The following is a 22,474-nucleotide window of genomic DNA, read 5'->3' as shown; positions in this document are numbered from 1 at the left end:
TTAAATTAAACTCTTGAATTTAGAAGAAAAAATGTCAGCATAAAATCACTTTTTCATACAATGCACCTGCAGAGCTTCCCACTAAATAAGAGGAAACAAAATTTACTTCAGTGAGGAATATCCAGCGCTGCAGTATCCCACAGCCATGGGAGTCATAGTTGCAATTTGCTCTGGCTTCTGTGGGGTTTGTATTTATGTGACACATGAACAAAAGTCACCCTCAGTGCCTTGCTCAGGTGCATTTGATTACTGAAAAAGTAATTTAAAAAAATATTATTGGAACACACTCTGTGTCAATCGTGTGATTTACATATTGCTGTGTCAGTCATATGAAAAAATATTAATATCTTGGCTTCTGAAGCAGAAAAATAGAAACTATTGTGGCAATAGCAATGCCTTGCAAACAGAGGCTCATGTTGATTGCCATGATTACTCTGCCATGATTAATCTACAGAACTTCATTATTCTTTTGCCTTATGCTGGTTAAGCAGAGTACATTGGTAAGATTATGCTCACACAACTAGAAAGATAATAATGCCATATAATTATTGCCACACTTTTAATAACTCTTCTTTGTCCCTCATGGATATATGGCAAGAAAAGGATACTGTTTCCATTCTATTCCTTTCAGTATTGTTTCAGATATAAGATTTTGTCTAATCCCACACAGCTAATCTTATGCAATTATGTGATGTAATTGTACTTATTAAACATTCTGCTTGTACAACCATTAGATAACCAAGAGACAAGCTTTGAATTAACTTGCTGTACACAGAACCTTCTAAAAACTGGTGATAAATCCAAAATTTTGCAATTTTTTTTTAACATAAGACTAGTTTTTACTGAAAGCAGTCTTTAAAGCACACACTTTGAAGACTTTGCATAGGCCCTATTTAGAAAGAGGCTTGATATATCCATGGAAAGATATGAGTCAAAATATAAAACTCAAAGCCAAATGAGCAGTAAAGCTGAATAAATTCATGGAAAAGATACTTTGTCTTGAATTAAATCTGTTGGATCTGAAACACTTGGTCTATGTCTGACTGGGCTAGTTGTCTCTCACAGCAGCCTGTGTGATGCTTTTAGTTTGTGGCTAAAACAGTGTTGGTAGCACATCAATGTTTTGATGCTTGCAAACAGTACTGACATAGTGTCAAGGCTTTCTCTTTTTCTTACTCTACTCCCTCCCTATCAAGCATGAGTGGGTAAAAGGTTGGCAGGAAGCATAGCTTGGAGAAATAACCCAAACTTGCCAAAGGGACATTTAACATCACGTGATGTCATCCTCACAAAGAGCTAGAGTAAGAACATTTTGGATTTCATTGCTTGGAGACCTGCTAGATGTTGGTATCTCTCCTTTTCTTTCATGTATTAATCTATCTTTATCTCAAACCATGAGTTTTCTCACTCTTGTTCTTCCTGTTTTCTTCCCTGATCCCACTAAGGGTGAGAGAGAGAACAAATAGATCGGTGGAAACTCAACTGCTGGTTGAGTACCCATGACAACACTATTGAATCATACCATTTGCAATCCACATTATTCTGTGATGCTGGTGACTTTATATCAACGAATCTGAATAAATTCCAGCTACCACAGCTGTGTGGCCTCAGAAATACAAAATAGATATTTAATAGAAACAAAGATGAAGGTACAGAGATTAAACTTAACTGCTGAGAATATATAGACTCCCAAGTAAAAGGTATAAAAGTACTGTTAAAACATATCTGACTAAATCAATATGAATTATCAACATACAATGACAAATATAGCTAAAGAATATTAAGAAAGAAGTATAATTTGCTTTCTAAAAAGATTTTTTTCATTTTGGGCGAGCTTCTGAAGTCACAGTGTTATGTCTGAAGTTAGAATTTGGCTTTCTGAAATGAGTAGAATGTCTGAATGAAAAAAAATTATGTGGTTGCGTTCTGGCATAGTGATGTTATTCCTACACTGGTTTAGTCAAGGTTATGTTTACCAGGTAATTAAAATATACAAATGTAATGTAATCCCACTTTCTCTTTCTCCCTTTGAATCATTAAAAAAAGTGTTCCAGATTTGAAATATTACTGATTAACTGAAGATGGTATTGCACTATCTTACTTAAAATCTTTTCTTGCCTCTTAACTTGGTTTTGCTACACATTTATCACTATTATCTTGTTATGTCATCCTTTTTCCTTAAATAAATTAATGTGTTTGGCATAGGAATTTTGCTTAAATTCGTATGACATCAAGATACAAATGATCTTGTAATATTTAATTTCCTCTGATGTGCCATTAGCTCTTCCTCTATATCTCTAAATGCTTGATCCTGTCTTTAACTTACCCTAAATTTTCGAAGTGAAGTCAAAGAACCTAGACCTGGTTAGCAACCATTTGAAAGTCTCCTTGAGGTAGCACCAGTGGTGACATCTAACCTGAGCTCCTTACATGAATACTCAAAGCACACTTTTCCATCGTTCTCAAACCAGGGCAGGAAAACTGCTCCAGATTTCTGGAAGTGGTTGTTCCCCATGCTGAGTTTTTCTGAAAAACTGTGAGTTTTCTGTGGTTGAACTTAGATATTACACTTGGAAAGTACCAATGGTACAATTTAGCTGATAAATTGCATGGAGGAAATAATAAATAGCCACATATTCAGTTGACCTGTATTTTGGAAAAAGCGGAATACTCTGAATTGGCAGTGATGTTACAATAAAATACCTGTCTACTTCTTCCCAGGGGAACAGATTGGAATGAGTTTCCCCCAATTAATCTCTCCCCATGGAATTTCACAGAAGTATAAAACTTCCTGTGAACAATCTCTGAGGTGATATTGTAAATTGTAGAGAAAGAAATTAAGAGAAATAAATTGAACTGACTAATGCAGTTCTCCTTGAGGTGTGTAATGGCAGTGTGTGTGTGTGAGAAATGGATGAATGCCATTAACTCTGGATTTTATGCAATCCTTATAGTTTACAGATAAGCATATATACCATAGACATAACTGAATAATTTATTCTGAACTCGAAAGTGCAGGTTTGCCCTTGGAATCTTCCTGTAGATACTAAAAAAGTAGGAGCAAAAAGGCTGTTAGCCATGTCTGTGGTCACTGTCCCCCTCAGCATCTCATTGACAGTAGACCAGGCACAGTCAAACTGGGATTGTGAGTAAGCCTGTCTGAGCAGGCTGTGAGGTGCAGACTCTTTGTGGATCACAGTGAGGAGGGCAAGAACCTGCATAAGGGTGTACAGTCCTGAGTCACTGATTTTTCCATCTGCCCTTGGTGCCAAAAATGAGAAAAGACAGATGTCAGTTGTTTCTGCAACGCTAAAGAGTTGTCCATCCCCAATCATCCTCTGCTCTGAAGCTCTCTGACTCAATGTTCTCCCTATCATAAATCGAAACAAAAACAAGCTAGATACCTGTAGAAAACCTAACAAAACAAACACTTTTCCTTTCCTTGTGGCATGCTCTATTTTCTTCCATTAATCTGTCTATTTGTCCCCTTTTATTTCCTTCTGTCTCTATCATCTTTGTCTTTTTGTACATACAAATTCAATAGTGTGCTACAAAGGCAATCTCTGGCTTAAACAAATTCTAAGGAATTGTAAGGAATACCATAAGAGTGTATCTCAGTGCTCTTGGTTTCATCATGTTTTGATGCAGACTGTATATTGATACAAGCAGTCCATCCTCCCACAGTGGAAATGCCACTGGGGTAGCCAGCTCTCTATTATCAATTCCATCTTCCATCTCAGTCAATGTGCCCATGTGATTGAACACCTGTTTTAAAAAATCAGTGTGGTGCCTAACACTCCCCAAGTGAAGCCTGACTCACTGATAAGGTCACTTAGCAAATTCTGGACACTGGGTATGAGTGCCTCCTCAGAGCCCCACATCAGTGGGGACATATTGAGAATAAACAGCCAAAGCTGAAAGGGATGGCAGCACAAAGGAAAACAGCAGTGGTGTTCCTGACAAGGATATTAATCGTGAGGATCAACGTCAGGAAATAGCTGGAAAAAGTCAAAAGAGATCAGGCATAAAGGAACAGTTTGATAGATTTATCTTCTCCTTTAGAAAAAAGAACAGGGAATTAAAAAACAGATGAGGCATTTTGATAACTGCACTTTCCATCAGAGCTAAATTAAAAAAAAAATCAAAAAGCATACTCAAAAAGCATATTCAAGTTTTACCTAAAATTTTAAAAATGTGCTTAATTTTCTCTGGAGTCCCCTGTGAATGGCCATTTTTACCTAGATATTTTTGTCATTTAACCTCAGGTGGACAGCTCAGCCCCACAGAAGAGCTGCTCAATGCTCACTCTTCAGCGAGATGAGGAGAGAATCAGAAGTTTAAAGTGAGAAAATTCATGAGTGGCATTAAGGACAGATTAATGGGTACAACAAAATCTGTGCACACAAACAAAGAAAAATCAGCAGTTCATTCACCAATTCCCAAAGGCAGGCAGTTCAGCAATCTCCAGGAATGCTGGTCTCCATCCTGCATAAGAGTGACTTGCCAAGACAAACACCATCATCCCAAACTTGTCTCCCTCTTTCTTCTCCTTCACCCAGCTCTTATTGCTGAGCATGATCCATATGGTCTGGGATATCCTGCTGGGCAGCTGGGGTCAGCTCCCCTGGCTCTGTGTCCTCTCAACTCCTTGGGCACTCCCAGATCACTAGTGCATGGTGTGAAAAGAGAAAAAGACCTTGACTCTGTGTGAGCACTGCTAAGCAGAACATAAAACATCCATGTTATCAAATTATAAACACAGCACCAAAGCAGCTGCCATGAAGAAATTAACTTTATCACTACTAAAAACACATACAAATTTTTTATTTTCCTATTCTGATTGTGATTTTTCCCACAGAGCATTACATACAAATTCTACAACCTGAGGAGGATCTGTAAGTCTCAAAGATGGCAATGATGGGACATTTTGAAAAGGAAATACAGTATTTTTAATTTTTTCCCTTATTTGAAAATTATTCAACATAACTCATGGACAAAGTGTAAATAAGTCTTGCTTTACACAGTCGAGTAAGAAAAACTAGAGCAAAAACCTGAAGCATAAACATTTCCTTCAAAATCAAATATACATACTTCACACTTGATCACTCAAGTCCTGAACATCCCTGAGCCACACAGAATTCTTCAGCAGCTGAGTATGCAGAGTACCTGAAAGATTCCTCTCTATACCATTTTTAAGCTTATCCTCAACTTTTCCTTTTTTCAATTGTTTTTTCTTAAGAAAATGTGCACATTTTTTTGAGCAGGTACAAAATTATAAATTGAACATTTTCAGCTACAGTTTTGAAAATATTCCTTTTGTATTTGAGTAGGCTGATAGTACAGTGTTTCATGTATTTGCACATCTTTGCAAATTTCACTTGTTATTTCTCATTTTCCACTCATAAAACAGAAATGCATAAATGGTTAGATGAAAGGAGAACAATTCAAACAAGAGATTCATGTCATTATCACAAATTATTCTCAGTATTATAAAAGGAATAATGATGAGAAAAGGAAGAAAAAGCAAAGAACAGACCTAATAAACTGTACTCTATTTCTAGTTCATTTGTGTATATTAAAAAAAAAAAGTAAAAAATGCATTTGATATCACATATTTATTTATTTGGTAATGATAAAATAAGATTAGTGTTTTGGAAGTATTTTAACTTACAGAATTGAAAACTTTATTTAAGTAATTTCACTGTTTTTCCAATACAAAAATTATGCATATTTTGATCTTCAATTTGAAATAAAATAGTGGTAGGAAAAAACACTTAATCTAGGCAATTATTGAATTACAGTTAAATCAGAAAGTAAACAGTCATGCTTTTTTTACCCACAAATCTCACAACAACAAAGACTGTTCAAGTTAGAATCATTAGAAAGTAGTCTTCACTATTCAGCTTGCTTTTTCCATTTCAGCTTTAAAAAAAAATTAATTAAAATTTTAATCTGCTGTAAGAATGTTAATTGTTATTATCTCATGAGGGCTGAATGACTTTGGATATAGAAGCATCTATCTGCAGGGTGAGTAAACAGCAGCTAATAAGTAATCATTATTGTATTTGGATTTCATTTAAAGTTTTTTGTTTGTTTTCTTTCTGTCTCTAAAGGGTGGAGAAGGAACACCTGTCTAGGAAGAAGCATTCAGAGCAAATTTCTCTCAACTGCTTCTCTAAAAATTCTCTGCTTCATTCTGAAAAGAGTCTTACAAGGCATTGTTATGCTGAGATGTTTCAGAGCTATAAACTGGGAGGGGACCACATCTCAGAATTTTGCTTTACTTCTTTGAGTCTTCATTCTCTTAACAGAAAATGTCTTCATTATATATACAAAAATAACTGCTAAAATTAGGATACCAAATTTTGCATCTGTACTGAATTTGTCTGTGTTGCTGGAGATAGGAATATGACATAAACATGCTGAGACCATGCAGCAACAGCTGAATTGTTTTGTCAGGCATCCCCTTATGTAGGGGTTGCAAATTTCCCATGATTACACACAACTGGTTAGGATCTTAACTTCACCCAGCTCATTGGCCAATGGTATGGGTGCATTTATACTTCAAAGTGATTGGTTGGGGTCCCTTGTTTGAGTTTGAACTTGACCTATTCAATAACACACCCAGGGACTTGTTTGCTTTTGTTCTCTATCGAACTAGGCTGGTTGAGTTGGTTTTTGTTGGGCCAAATTATCTGTGCAGTATCTGTGCTGTAGCTGTCACATGTCTGAGATGGACTTAATTTTCCCTACAGCAGCCCTCAGAGTGCTGTGCTTTGCATTGGTGGCTAGAAAGGTGTTGATAACACACCAGAGCTCAGGCTGCTGCTGAGCAGGGCTCACACAGCACCAAGAATGACTCCCCAACATTCCCTCTCATCACTAATCTGAGGGTGGGAAAGATCCCAGGAGAGAACACAGCCAGGGCAACTGGCCCAGTGTGACCAAGGAGATATTCCATACCACATGATGTCTGCTTAGACATAAATGCTGAGAAAAGAGGAGGAGAGGGCTGTGAATTTGCTGTAGTGACATTTCCCTTCTGTAGCAACTGGTACACAGCAGACACCCTGCTTCTCAGGAGGTGGCAGGGCATCACCTGCTGAAAGGTACAGAATTTTCCTTTCCTTCCATGCATGACCTTTTCTTTTGCTTTTAAAACAGTCTTTATCTTTATCCACGAGGGCTGGGTTTTTTTTCTTATTTTCTCACCCCCTTGTTCAGCAGAATGATAGAACTGACCCCTGATATCCAGCCAACATCAGCCCACCACACCATCAAACTCCTTTACTGTTTTTGACAATTTCTCACTTCTCATGTTTATAAAATGTAAGATCCAATTTTAAAGAATGTGTTTTATCACAAGAAAAAATTACTTTATGATATTATTATTATTATTATATTACTGAATTTGACTTTGTATGATCATGGTCCTGCTCTGTTAACTTCTTATTGACTGCACTGTTAACTTCGTATTGACACTGGCTGCACAGTATCCAACTTCCTGTTTGGTCATCTCTCTTACTTTAGAAAAATGTCCTAAATTTGGATGTTTTTATTAATAATGTATTAATGTAACCTGTCTCAGATCAGTTATCAGCATTTGTGTGTGATATTAATGATGGCTTACTTTGCTCTTTTTATTAGCAAGCAAATAAAAAAAATCTCAAAACAACAAAATAAACATAAAAACAACAAAAAAAAGACACAATGAAAATGTATCCAAACCCAGTATTACCATATATCCCGATTCCCAACTCACTCTTAGTCACATCTGGAAAGTTGTTCAAGATGCTGTACAGATATCACTTCATGGACTAAGGAAAATTTCAAGCTTCAGCAAACCTATAGGGAAGTCAGTCAAGAGGTGGTAGTGCTACCTGGGAATGTCCTTTTCCTAAACATGACGTCTGAGATTTCCCAGAGTTAATGTATATGTGATCTTGGCTTACAATCATAAAATTCCTATTTTATTTTTTTGATAGTTTTTTTTTTAAATCTTAGAATGCTTGTTCCCTAATAAACACAAACATAATTCCCTCTAATAGTGATTCCTTGCTTGATATTGATAGGAGTCAATATTAGACTTGATGATTGTTTGCAACGATTTTGTTGCAAACATATCTGAAAGCAAACTGAGAAGGCTGTGTTCCCTCCAGCAATTTTCTTAGCAACATTTTTTGTGAAATATGTAGCAGATGAGTAAGGAACCAACTGACTACATGTGGACGATATGGAAGCTACAGACGACAAAGACATCTGCAAAGCAGTTCCACACCATTAAGAATCTGACATTGGGAACATCAGGTATACAAAAATGAAGCTGTTCTGGTCTGTCATAAGCACAGACACTCATAGACCTTTAGGACAAAGGTTGATAGAATAGAATAGCAAGATTATCTGGATATGCTACAGAACTGAAAGAATCACAAAATGACAGATTATATTTAAAGTGCAATATTTTAAAAATATAAAAGAGCCCAGACAGGACCCTGTTTGTTCAATTTCTCAATAAAATGCTAGTCTAATTATATATAGGATAGTATGAGCTAATACACTTTTATCACACTTAGCAATGAAAATTCAGCATTCAAATGTTAACTGCATGTAATGCTGCATTTAGATTGTCCTTTAAAATCCATTTTCTAAAGCATTGATTTTACAACTAATAATTATTTTTTTCTCTCTTGTTACCAGCTCACCACAATTAGAGGCAATAGAAATAAAAGTGAAAATTAAATGTAAATGTTGAAGTAGTGCTTTGCTGCCAACACTCATACTAAAAAGGCTAATTTACTAGCTGTTACCTTGATAAATAATTATTTGTGCATAATCAAACAATATCCTAGGATGTTGCAAGGGGTAGCAAATATTCTCAGTTTTTTGAGCATTCCCTTTCAATATCTGAAAAATATAAATCAATCTCAGGCCTACTTTGCAAGGTGGGAAAATAAACAGCCTGGCAGCAGATTCTCCTGTCTGAGCAGAGATTTTATAGAGGTGATCTCAGAAACTACAGAAAGATACCATGCATGCACCCTGTCAGCATTAAAGTGTCCCATAATCTATTGGCCTACAGAGGTACTTCAATGACTTTTGTACTGCAGTGACTCCCTGTGGTCTGAGAGACAGCAAAGCAACATTACTGAACAGTCACTGAAATTTAACTAAAATCTATTGTTTGATTTTGACTACAATAGAGTTAATTTTCTTTGCAGTAGTTTGTATGGGGCTGTGGTTTGGTTTTGTGACCAAAACAGTGCTAGGACCACAGGGATATTCTAGTTATTTCTGAGAGATGCTCATACAGAGTAAAATATGGAGAGAAATAAGAAAAAAATGAACGCGTAAGCACATTTTCAGTGTGAAATTTTAGGTCCTTATACAGAAAAATGTCACCAAAGAGCAAAGTAAAACATGACTTGGTTTTAACTTTGTAGATGTTTTGTTCTTTCAGAGTGCACACCCATCTCTTGCTGCACTGAGGATGCAAAATGTGGAAAGGAGTACAAAATGCTAGCAATAATATCCTGTGTCAAACTCTAACCCTTTGCAACATTATTACATATGCTTTGGTTGTTTGAAATATGTAAGCATGAAAGCAGGAAGGAAAGAACAAGGTTTATTTTTGGTATGTATAGGGCTAATAACATGCTGCCAAATGTTTAACAGTTTTAAGGACATGAAGGTGTTACATGCCAATGTTTTAAAGATCCATCAGAAAATGCTCTGTGATAGACAGAAAATGAATGTGTTTATCTGATTTGTGTTAAAGGTGTTCACCTACTGAAAGGCATTTTTATTGCCTTTTTTTCTTGTGGATGAGGAGTTTGTACTATGCTTGCAGCATCAGTAGACAAGTTCCCTATTGAATTTATTTTGTGATTATTACTGGAGCAAACAGAAGCCTTTTTTTCTGTTCTTCCTAGCAGAAAATTAAACAATGTCACAATTTTGAATGAGTATGAACTGACATTTTCCCAGTGGCTTTTAGAATGTAATCATTTAGGGAAAAAAAAAAAAAAAAAAAAAAAAGCAAACATTTTTCATAAAGTTTACTGAAATAAAATTGCACTGAAATATTGGAACTGGGTTCTACATATCAATAAATACACATCTAGTGAGAAACATATCAATTAAAAAAAATTACCTATATCCCCATTCGCTGTAATGACAGAAAAGTGAGTTATTGAAATATTTTTTATGTTTTGTATATATATATGTCAGATATTCTCTTGCAGTTTCTGCACCAAGCCATTATTGCTTGGCTAATTTTTTGCAGGTGTCACAGAAACATTGATGAATGAACGATTAGTCCCATTTGGAGGCTGGATCTCCTGTTATATTGAGATAATGATTTTTTTTAAAATACAAACTTGATGAAATATTTCTAAATATTTTCTGTTCAGTTTTCTGAACGGAATGTTAAAATCATCCTACCCACTTCAGACCCTTGCACTTTCTCACTTAGTCTAATTTTTAACTGTTAAGGTCTTATTAATGGACTTGTGGTTGCTAATATTAAAGCACCAGTACAACTGGTTTTCCAGTTTATAGATTTGACCTATAATGAACAATTGGACTGACCAGGAAGACAATGGTTTAAACGGAATTGAACATGCCAGGCAAAGAATCAGACAAGAAAAGACACAAAATCAAACTGGTGAACATTTAGAAGGACAAGCCTGAGTGCTGGAGAACAAAAGACGTGTACTGAAAACAAATCTGATCAGAAGTGACAGGTTAAGACTTTGTTGTGGAAAGTAGGAGGCTTGGAAGAAGAAATTGAAAGAAGCAATCTTGTAGGATGGCAAAAGAATCCAACAAACCAATCAACCAAACAAAACCACCAAAACATCACCAAAAAGAATTCATTGCAAAATTTTGATCAGGAGGTTATAAAATTAACATCTGTTTAATCCTTTATTAAACCTGACCCAAGTGGAAGAGACACTAGAAGACAGATTCTGACATCCTGAAAATATCATGCTAATTCCATACATATCCATCAGATTTCACTGTTTGATATTTTCTTCTGTATTGTAACTTTCTAATATACTGTTATTCACACAAAATTTAACTTCTGTTTTAGATTAGAAATATTAAAGTACAAGTTCTTACAGAATAAACTGCTGTTATCCAAATACACCAAAGCATTTCTACTGTTCTTTCTTATTTGTGGAACACTTGTGTGTCTTTGAGAATTTAAATTTATGAGGACACCTCTTATACATGGTTTTGTACAAGCCAGTTCCTTTAAGTTCCTTAACCACTGACCATGGAATCATAGGATGGTTAGGATTAGATGGGACCTTGAAGACCATAAATCCCTCTGCCATGGGCAGAGACATCTTCCATTAGGTCAGGTTGCTCAAAATCCCATCCAGTTTGGCCTTGAAAACTTCCATGGATCTCCATGCACTACTTTGTAAATTCTCATTACAAGTGGAACATTTTTTCCCTGTCTCTCCTGAGTAGATGTATGAAAAGGAAGGCATGTCAAGATATTTTGTGTTGTCCTTTTGGGATGCAAACTTGTTCCATTCTGTATGGAGAGTTGCTTATGTTTTTGTGTTTCTTAAAATTTTGGGACACTAATATCCATGCAGAATCTAGAACTAGAAGAATGGTTATAAAGAAATTGTTGACGTTTTCTTACTTCTTTGTTTTGGAGAAAACATCTCACTTACTTGGATTTTTACCTTGAAAGAGATTCTTCAAACAACTTCCATGAAAGAAAGGAAATAGTATTTTACATTAGATATGTAAACTGTAAGACCACATTGGCAAAAATTTTCTACAAAATAATTTGACCACTTTTGACCACATAAAGAAATATGGAGGGAAGGGAATATTCAAAGTGAAAGTGTTTAATATTTACAAAAGAAGTTCAACAGAACATAGAGAGTGCTCAGGGGAACCCACATTGTTACTATGATTTTTTGTTTGGATGAGAGCAAAAGGAAGAGATGGAAAGAAAGGGAGGGAAAGTGGGAGAGAGGGAGAGAGAAGTAACAGCTCTTGAAAACTGAGGTCTATTTCATTCAGTAAAGGCAAAAGAGGGTCATTATGCTGTGCCCAAACAGGGTCACACAGGGCTTGTCCAGCAGAAGTAGTTTTATTTGGCCTACAGAATTAGTTACTAAAATCTCCCATTAAAAAAAAAAAGCTTGTGTGTTGTGTGTTTGCATATGTGAGGACGTCCTTGAATTCAGTCAGCTGTAAAAGCTTTTAAGATCCATCCAGCTGTGAATGGCAAAAAGGCAGATTTTGATTCCAGTGTATAATTCTGACTCCCCTTTGCAATTGTACCCATCCTCAATCTGGAATAACACCATATAGTATAAAATAAGGATTTTTGCTGCAATCCATGTCAATTTTTATTGCAGTAAAAGAAAAAATAAACTATGATGAATATTAAAAACTTTTTGTGGTGAAGAATATGAAGCATTCACCTTATTATAATTTTAAAAAGTTAATTATTTTGTTTATTTTCAACAGAAAACCTTCCTCTTTCTGGGAAAAAGATTGCTTTAAATAGAATAATGAAATATTTTCTGTATTCACAGAAAAAAATGGAAATTGGTGAGACTCTTGAGAAATTGAGGCTACATGCCAACTCCTGTTCCTTGGACAGGGTGATAAATTGATCTGAAGGAAACTAAATCCCACCCTTTTTTTCCCTATAATTTCCTTACAGTACTGTCATTGCACAAGTATTAATGGGAATGGAGGAAAATATTTAAACAAATGATATACACAGAAATACATTTAAATGAATTATTTAAATAAATACATTAAATCATTAAAAGCTGAAGAAGAAATTCAAGTGCTTTGGTTAGATGGATTTTTATGAGAAATGTGCAAATGATAAAAAGTATTGCTTGTTGTGATGAATGTGTAAAGCCTTGAAAAAGCACTCATTACTTGAAGACAAATAAATATATCTTTCATTTTGTAACTCAACTCAGAATAACGATTTATAGTTAGCTCTTCTGAGGTAGTTTCTTTATATAAAGCCTTAATAAGCTGGAAAAGAGTCGATTCATGCAAGTGACTCACAGGGATTTCTTTGAAATAGAAGGAAAAAAAATCTCTGAGTTGTGTAATAGCATCAAGAGACACCTTTCCTTCCTTAGAGAATAATCTATTCATGATTAATAGTAACAACCTAGCAGAATATAGAATAGAATAGAATAGAATAGAATAGAATAGAATAGAATAGAATAGAATAGAATAGAATAGAATAGAATAGAATAGAAATACAACATGACTTCTTGATAGGACTATGTAAAAGTCCTCTTCTTAGTACAACAACCACTCCTCTTCACCTAGAAAAGGCTCCCCACTCGAGCCACTTGTGTTCTCCACAGTAAAGGCACCCTCTATTGCCAGCTGAAGCATTTTTGTCTGTCACTTCATCGGCCACTTCCTTCACACCATTCTCTACTTAGATCTTCCAACCATAGCCTCATATGAAAAAGTAAGCTTTTTTTAATAAGAGATTTCTAGAATTCTTTCTTCTTTTTTTTAGTCTATGTACATGACAAATTTAAAAACACAGTGACCCATTAAAAATCACAATTAAAGAGCTTAAGGCAGTATTTCAGCTGCAAGCTTTTTTTATGACCTACTGCTCTAAAAAGTTGAAGAGTAAGCATGAAAAGAGATTGAAGGTTAAAGAATGACAATGCTTAACAGTCTGCTGTGAAAAATACCTTAATCCTTGAGGCAGCATTTGTCTGTGCTGTGAAGGCCAGTGTGAGGACCTCTGTACCCATTGAGCCCTGGGGTAAAATTACATGAAGCAGATGAAGGTATCATTTAGAGAGACTTGGGTTGGGACAAAGAAAGGATCATGGCATGTGGGGCTGCACAGGGTCCAGTGGTGCATTGCTGTTACTGATTAAAGTGGCAAATAATGAGCTCAAAATGTTTTGAGCAGCTGTTGGTGTCAGAGATCAGATCCATCCTCAGCAGGAAAGGATGAAGATAACAGAGTTTAAAGTGCTCTGGAACAGACTACAGTCCCAGAGGATTATACCCCAAATGTTCTTGAACTGCAATCTAGTTAGTGCTGGTTTGTTTTGGTTTTGGTTAGACTTGATTTCAAAAACATGTTAATTATTCATAGGCACTCACAGTTTGTGTAAATACTGTGGAGATAATGCTGTTTTTATTAATCTACTTGCTTCAATTCAGTCTCTGTTATTTGTCCTGTTGTTTTGGCCATGAGAATAATAATTAAACACAAATTCAAGAGCAGATTTGTGGGATATGAAAAACAGACCTCTGACCTCATGTTGTTTTTTGGGGAACCAATCTGTTAAACACAATGGGAGCATTTGCCCAAGGGTCATCAACACAATTGACATGACAGACTACTGAGCTGTCATGGAGAGAAGCGTGGTAAAGATAAAATGCCATTCTGAACAATATTTCTGCTATTCTTTGGATAATTTACAATCTTACTGTTGTTTTATTATGTACTTGCATGCAGGTCACTTATATAAAAAGAAACATCACTTACATGTCTCTGCTGGCCTGCCAGTACCTCTTCAATTTATCAGTCATGTGTTGCAATCTCTTCTCCAGTCCTGTAATTGAAAATAATTTGTATGCTGATGGAAGGAAAAGTAGAAATTAGGTGTGAACTTTCTTTCTGAGAAAACACTCCAAGCTCTCATATGTGCTGCTGAAACCTTAGTTACCTCTGCCTGACCTGGATTTCTCTGTAACATAGCACAAGGAAGGAGTTGGGAACTCATGGTGGAACTTATATTTCTAATTTTAGCTGGTTTGAGATGGATTTAGAAAAAGAAATGTGGAAAAAATGGAGACAGCCAAAGTTAGCAGTTATTTAGGTGTTAATTTCCCATAGTAAGCATCTTGAAATGATGTAGTTTTGTCAAAATTGCTGTTTATTTTAAAGGCCTAATATATTTGCTTCTTGGCCTAGAATTGCAATTTGATATCCAATTGTTGATTGGTCAAAAAAAAAGACAAAATTAATATTTGCTGAAGTAATAATTATTCTTCAACTTTTCTTGGGGTCTGCAATCTCTAAATAAAGAACAGAATTTTCTGTTCTTTATTTAATTTGCTATTATTTTCCAAAATAGTCCATGGAAACTTTAAATATTCAACTTTAAATAATTCACTGCTGTGAAATATTGAATGAATGCTGACATAGTGCATGAAATTGCTTGCTATTTTTTAGCTTTATTTTTACATTATAAAAATTTTGAAAACAATTTTCTAGTAGAAATGCAATTGTGAATTCAATTTTTATTTCCATGGTTATTATTTTGTAGCAAAAGGTTGCATTTTCTTTCTGAACAGTTCTGGCATAGGAAAGAATTCCTTATCATCAGAGCACAGCTCTCTGCCAACATGCATTAGAGTAAAAAGTTTTCTACTTTATTCAAGTGCTTGTTAAACTTGTAGTAAGAGAGACTTTTAAAGGACTTTTTCTTTAAAGTATTACTCTGTGAATTTCATAATATATCATGGTTATTTCATCTGGACTTTATTTTTTGAATCAAGCTTGATTGTATGACATTCCTGAACTTAGAAACCTAAGTGGTTTAAGAACTACTATTGGTGAGAAGAGGGCATAAAACTGAATTATCAGGGAATACATGGAGGAAAATATGAAGTCATGGAGAATTTTTTATTTATTTACTTATTTGTTGCTATTTTCTTACAGTTCTGTATCAAACCATGCAAAAGAGGAGAAAAAAAAGTCTTAAAGTGAAAATTTCACTTGTGTTTTCCTCATTTTTCTTCAACCATCAATATACTTTCTTAACTTAATCAAGTTTTTCATGGCTTAATTTGAGCCAGCAATGAATTACAGCTGAGGAGGAGAATTGGAGAAGAAAAGGTAAATTCATGGCTTGATATAAGAATGGTTAATAATCTTTTAAAATAAAATAAAATAATATTTCTAACAGCAATGATAAAAACAACAATAAAAAACCCCAACAAAACAACAAAATAACAATAGTAGTAATAAAATTTGTAGTGAAAAGGTGGTGATGGTGAATAAACACCTAGGGAAACAACAGCTCACCACTTGCTGACCAAGCCCCAGCCCATCTCTGACCACCCCCAGGCAATCCTGCCAGTGTGCATGGTGACCATGATGTCCTGTGGTGTGGAATGTCCCTTTGACTAGCTAAGGTCTGTGACAGTTTTTGCTTTTTTTCTTCTCTGCCAGGGTCAGGACTAATACTCAGGAAACGCCAAACTCGAGTACAGACTTGGAATGTTTATTATATTTCATCTATTTAGATGAAATATATTTAGAGTATTTACAGACTCACACACCATGAGCTCTTAGAAAACGAAGGTAAAATGGAGTGCTTCTAACTCTTTCCAAGGTTATTTAAGTGATGAGTACCCAATACCAATATTGGGTATATTGACACTTTTATTATTTATAGTTTTGACCCAATAATGGCCACCCAAGGCTTCCAATGCAGACCTTTTTCACCCAATTACAGAAAGCCACCCAAACACATGAAGAAAAATGGAGAAGAAAGTGCAGAAGAAGGACAAAGACAACACCCAAAATCCTCCATCTTGACTCATATATATTACTGTACACTACTGTACACCCCCAAATTCTAAGTTTCTAGAACTCCAGCACAGGTCCACTGTCCTGGCTATGCTGTGTGCTAGTTTCTTGTGCACTTGCATGGGCAGACCATGGGAAACTGAGAAGTCCTTGATTAAGAGTAAGCACTGCTCAGCAACAACTAAACTATCAGTGGGTTATCGACATTATTCTTGTATGAAGTTCAAAACACAGCACTGTACCAGCTACTAAAAAGAAACTAGGACAAAGTTATTTGGGACTCATTTTATTTTAAGGACTATTGACTAATTCTGTAGGGTTTTAATAAATGTCAGGCTGTTGCAGATAAATGGATTTCAGCTTAATGAAATATAGATATGGGTAAAGGCATTTTTGGTGTATGACCCATTATTGATGGAAGCTAAAGACATAGAACATTTTGTTACATGACTTGTGTCTACTAAGGTATAGTATGTTAAATAATAAAAAAGCCAGGTTACAATCTGTCTGTCACTTCCCTGAGAGGTGCACTAGTCTTCAAAAAATGCTGACTTCTACAAATGCAATAGTACTATATCTACTGTATCTGAGTTACTGCAACCCGAGTTCTTATCTTCAGAGATATCATACAGGTAAGGCATATTATTATATTTCTTGCTTTTCTACTATATATATATGTTTGTTTGGAAAACAAATAGTCAAAAAGAGGTATATGTATCATTTCTTGTCAGTAACTGCGAAACTACACACTCTAAAATTAAATAACATCACTGCCAAGATGAAACATATGATAGACAGAAATTATATAAGTAGAAACTCTCTTTATACATAGATGTGTGTTAGAAACAGTTTATAGTTTTTATCAAGATAGATATAGAACTGTACGTATGGTCAGATTCCATTTATTAATTCACCACACATGTACAAAAATGTGACCTGGTCTTGTAGCAAAGATCACAACTGAGCCAACAGTTGCTTTTTATTAATTCTCTAGAGTGAAAAAATTGCAATACAGAAATTTCAAGTCTCCCTTTTCATTTGCTTCAATATTTCTTCCTAAGGGGAAAAAATTCCAGCAAGCTGTTCATCACAGATTCAAACTTATTTAAAAGGCCTCATTCAAACCCGTAAGTTGGAGGCATTAACCTCACTCACCTTCACTGACCTGGCATTTGTAAGAAAGGCAATATCTGCTGCTGCTCTTGTAGTTCATATGACTTTGCTTTATTCGCTGGAGCTCAGATTGGAGTAACATGAAGAATCAGGACACAATAAAGAGCATAGGAGCTCTTCAGGAAATGCAGCCAACTCAAATTCATAAAGGTCATGCTCATTTATTATTTAGCTTATCACTAGGAAACTCATATGAGAAAAGCTTCTTAGAATTTGTAAACATTACACTACCTTTATTAGTCTGATCCTAAGGGAGCAATGCAGTGGAACTGATGTGGAAGAAATATGTACACAACTAGAAATACAGGTGTTAATAATATTCTGTACTGATATGGGGGTGGATGGAGCAGTTAGAAACACATTACTGACTTGCTGGCCATGAATAAATGTCTACAAGATTATTCCATGGAAACACTAAAATAAATCATTGGGGCATAAGAACAGGAATTATTTCCTGGGGGAAGAGGTAGTTAAGTCTGCAGAAAGCTTATTAAAAATGTGGATGCTTTAATAAAAGAGAGAGAGAGGGAGAGAGAAATAGAGAGAGAATGCTGGCATAGCTTTAAAGACTAGAAATATTTAAAAAGATTTGGTGAAAAAAAGTTATGTGTCTTGGACAAACTGTAACTGTCCATTACTTTGATGAAAATATGGAAAAAATCACAAAGAAATTCATATTAAGAGAGAAAAATATTGCATTGTAATAGAGTAAAAGGACAGATTAGTCAGTCTTTTAGCTATTCATCCTGTAGGAACCAACTTAATCTCAAAAAGGAAAGTACATAGTGTGACTCCATACAGTGTATTTGGCTGGGATATACAGATCTCAAAGAAGAATGTGAAGGTTGAAAAAGCAACGATGGGACATGAATTATCAGAACAGTGATATTGAAATGGATTTTCTGAAATTAGTTGCATCTGCTATTCTCAGGTAAGTGTGCATGTCTAAAATAATTCAGAGAGTTTCCAGGACTTGAAGTTTGAATGGTGAAAATCCTTTTTTTTTTTTCTTTTTTTTTTTTTCTTTTTTTTTTTTTTTTTTTTTGACACTCCAAGATTTAGTGAACAACAGCAATAATTCATTGTAAATCACAAGAAGTTAGGTCTCCTAGCCTTATCACAATGATTTGCTGTGGCGTCCCTCTACAGAACTGTGTGTTGACAAAGTGTGCACTTCTCAGTGAAATTAAGTATTCTTGCTACTACAAAGTTATTATTTGAGGTAAGTAAATCTTGTGGGATATGACCCAGTCTTTCATAAGGACTGCAAGGGAATCACAGGACATCACCAGTGTCCTTTCCCTTTGCACCAATTAAAGAAGGAATTTTCAATGGGAATTTGCATTGTTCTAAGAGAAATCTGCTAGGGTTGCTTGAGCCAGCAGCTCCAGTATTGCACAGGGAGATGCCTCAAAGGGAGCTTTCCAACTGAAAGTTTGCTGGATTCCAAAAAATCAGAAAGATAAGCCACAAGAAAATCTCACTGGAGCTGTTTTAGTGTTCGCAAATTGATTTTTAGACAGATAAATGCCTTGACAAACTAAGAGAAGAAATCTGTATAAGACTTATAAAATATGAACTATCTAATCTGGTGTTTTGTTAAGTTTTTGTTTGTTTGTGTGTTTTTGGTTTTTTTATGTAACCGTTTTCAATTATTTTATTTTTCTTCTTTTAATTATTTTAGTTTCTTATTTAAACTTTTAATAATGATCTTCCTTGTTGAAAAGAAGTTCCTACAAAGGCTTGTAGCCCCTAAAGCCCTAATTGTGCAAAAGGTTGTGGAAGAAACTCAACAAATAATATTTTTTGTTTTCCAGTCACATTGTGATTTTTTGCTTTCTAATGATTGCACATGGTTTCTGTCCTCAGGAAACATCATTTCCAAGTTTGAAGATAATAGGACATGATGCCTTGAATATGGGAGAACACTTTTGCATTTGGGAATATCTCAACTGCTATTTAGAACTGATTGTCCTGAATTCATCCTGGTCTATAAAATTTTAAAAAAGAAAAATCTGTGTGTTATGTACCTTCAAAACTTTGTTATCTAACATGGCAAGCTAATTAATATTTTTTCATGTTCTCTCAGTGGGTTCGTTGATTAAGACAATAAGATTTTTTTCTCTACACATGGAGTAAATAGCTCTGGGAAGTTTATATAGTATTAAATGGTGCATATTTGGACACATGGATTCAAGGCCTTTTTGTAAAAAGTGTGTCTAATAAGACACAATTAATTGCTACAGTCTGAACATTCAAAGTCAGCCAGTTCATGATCCTGTTCTTTCTTCCAGAAGCATTTTTCACTGTGTTCTTCAGCTAGCTCTTTGAATTTTAATGGCTTATTTCCCCATCAATGAAAGAGAAGGGAGTTACTTGTAAACATGAGTGGGAAGATACATCTCTAAGTGCTAATCAGATCAAAGGAATTACTATTCCATCATCATCTGACTGAGCTCTCAATGCTGAGTAGTAGTGTCAGTGGTGCTATTCAGAGTATTTTAGAATAACATCCTGCAATAATATCTCTTAGATGGGTATTAGTCATATGCAGGCATTATTACTGAATTTTGCTTTTCTTGATATGTTATTAAAAATGAATCAACTTCTTTTGGAGGCTGCTGTTCTTGTGTTGAGCAAAATAGATTATCAGTTGTTTAAATAAACATCCATATCAGATTCTGGGAAAGTTGTTTTTGGAAAATACATGTAGACTAGTTAAGGGCATCAAAATATGGAAACCAAAAGTATAAGTACAGTTTACACACACTGAAATTATCAAGCTTTTGCTGTGTTTGTCTTGCATGATCTGTTTCAATCTAGTTCAAATCACTAATGATCAAATCTACCATGTTTAGGGCTTAAGATCTCAAGCTAAATTGTTTCCAGCAAATTGGAATAGATACTCATTCAGAAAATCAAAACTGATCTTTGTAGTGGAAAATCAAACCTTGATCTCTTCTACTTGGCACTGGTGAGGCTACACCTCAAGTCCTGTGTCCAGTTTTGGGTCCCTCACTACAAGAAAGGCATTGAGGGGCTGGAGTGAGTCCAGAGGGGGACAATGGAGCTGGAGAAGGATCTAGAGCAGGTGCTGTAAGATGAGCAGCTGAGGGAGGTGGGATTGTTTAACCAAGAGAAAAGGAGGATGAGAAGAGACCTTATCATTCCCTACAATTACCCGAAGAAGGATGTGGCCAGGTGGGGGTCAGTCTCTTCTCTCACGCAACAAGTGACAGGGGAGGTTTAGATTGGGTCTTAGGAAACACTTCTTCACTGAAAGGGTGGTCAGACAGTGAAATAGGCTGTCCAGGGAAGTGACAGATTCACCATTCCCGGAAACTCAGAAGATGTGTGGATGTGAAATGTGAGGATTTGGTTTAGTAGTGAACAGGGTGGTGCTGGATTAACAGTTGTACTATATAATCTTAAAGATTTTTTCTAACCTCAATGGTTCTGTGATTCTTTAAGTGGAGCCCCAACAAAGAGGTAAAGTTGTCACTGAAATTATTTAGTGAAGCTCATTGGCACATAATATTCTGACATTTGACTATTTTCTTTTTTTTTTTATTCACTGTTTTAAGTAACATGAAAGACACGTCAGTCTTTCCAACAGCCTATTTCAATATTACAGTTCTCATTTCTTAGTGTCAGGGTGAAAGGCAGGCAGGGCGAAATTTGTTTTTCTGCTGTTCTTGCTGAAATATTCCTCATTAATATTTATATATAGTATTTTTTTCTATGAACACATTCTCTATATCAATGTTCAATATCAAATTTACAAGTGAAAATAGTACTATCATTTCAGAGATCTATAATCTCTTTTGCACTCATTAACATACTAGTTATTATGACAATTACACACATGTGAAAGAACAGGTGGCCAGAGGCATTTTTCCTACTTCACAGAGGTATTTGTGTTGTTACTCATGGAGCAGATAAGGAATTGAACTGAGTAGAAGATAAATAAAATAGTTTTTAGAAAAGTATGTAATTTAGAGAATAAAATATTTTTATTTTGTACATTTGTACTGACCTCCTGTGTAAGTGGTAGTTATATATGAATAGCCTTGCAACAGTCTTTGAAAATCTCTTTGAAAATCAAAACCTGTATGAAACTTTGTGTGGTACATTTCAGATCTAAAATTCTACCTTTCTTGCATGACTAGAAATCTGTAGATCAAAGGTGAGAGGTACTGGCATCCTCATTTTATATTTGTGCTATAAAAAAACAGAAAGAACTATCTGATACTAGAATTGCAAGTAGAAAACTGTCAGCAAAACCACAGGCTGAAATAGAGAAGGCTACATGAAACTGCATCACTGTTTTAGCTCAGAAAGCATCGTGTCATAATTGTCATTAATTTGTTTAACTACAAATGTCAGACAAAAAGTATTAAAGTTGTACACAAAGAACTGCTTACTTTTCAGAACTGCAATTTGTAGAATCCCTTTGTCAAAGCAAAATTGATTTTCACAGGAGCAAATGTACTTCTCAATGAAGGTCAAACTTCAACTTTCTGCTTGTAATTGTTTTGGCACTAGAGCTGTTTAAAAACACAAATAGAAAGAAACCAAAGTCAAACAACAGGCAATTACAGGATTTCTCCTTTTATAACTGAAAAATAACTGTAAGCAAGAAATATAGAAGTTGAGTTCATTTCCAGTAAACTTTAACTCCAGTATAAAATATCGAGTTATGACTCTGAGTTCTGACTG

Source organism: Sylvia atricapilla, chromosome 2 (assembly GCF_009819655.1).
Source record: "Sylvia atricapilla isolate bSylAtr1 chromosome 2, bSylAtr1.pri, whole genome shotgun sequence".
NCBI lineage: Eukaryota > Metazoa > Chordata > Aves > Passeriformes > Sylviidae > Sylvia > Sylvia atricapilla.
The sequence above is the reverse complement of the archived record's forward strand: the minus strand, read 5'-3'. Positions refer to the sequence as shown.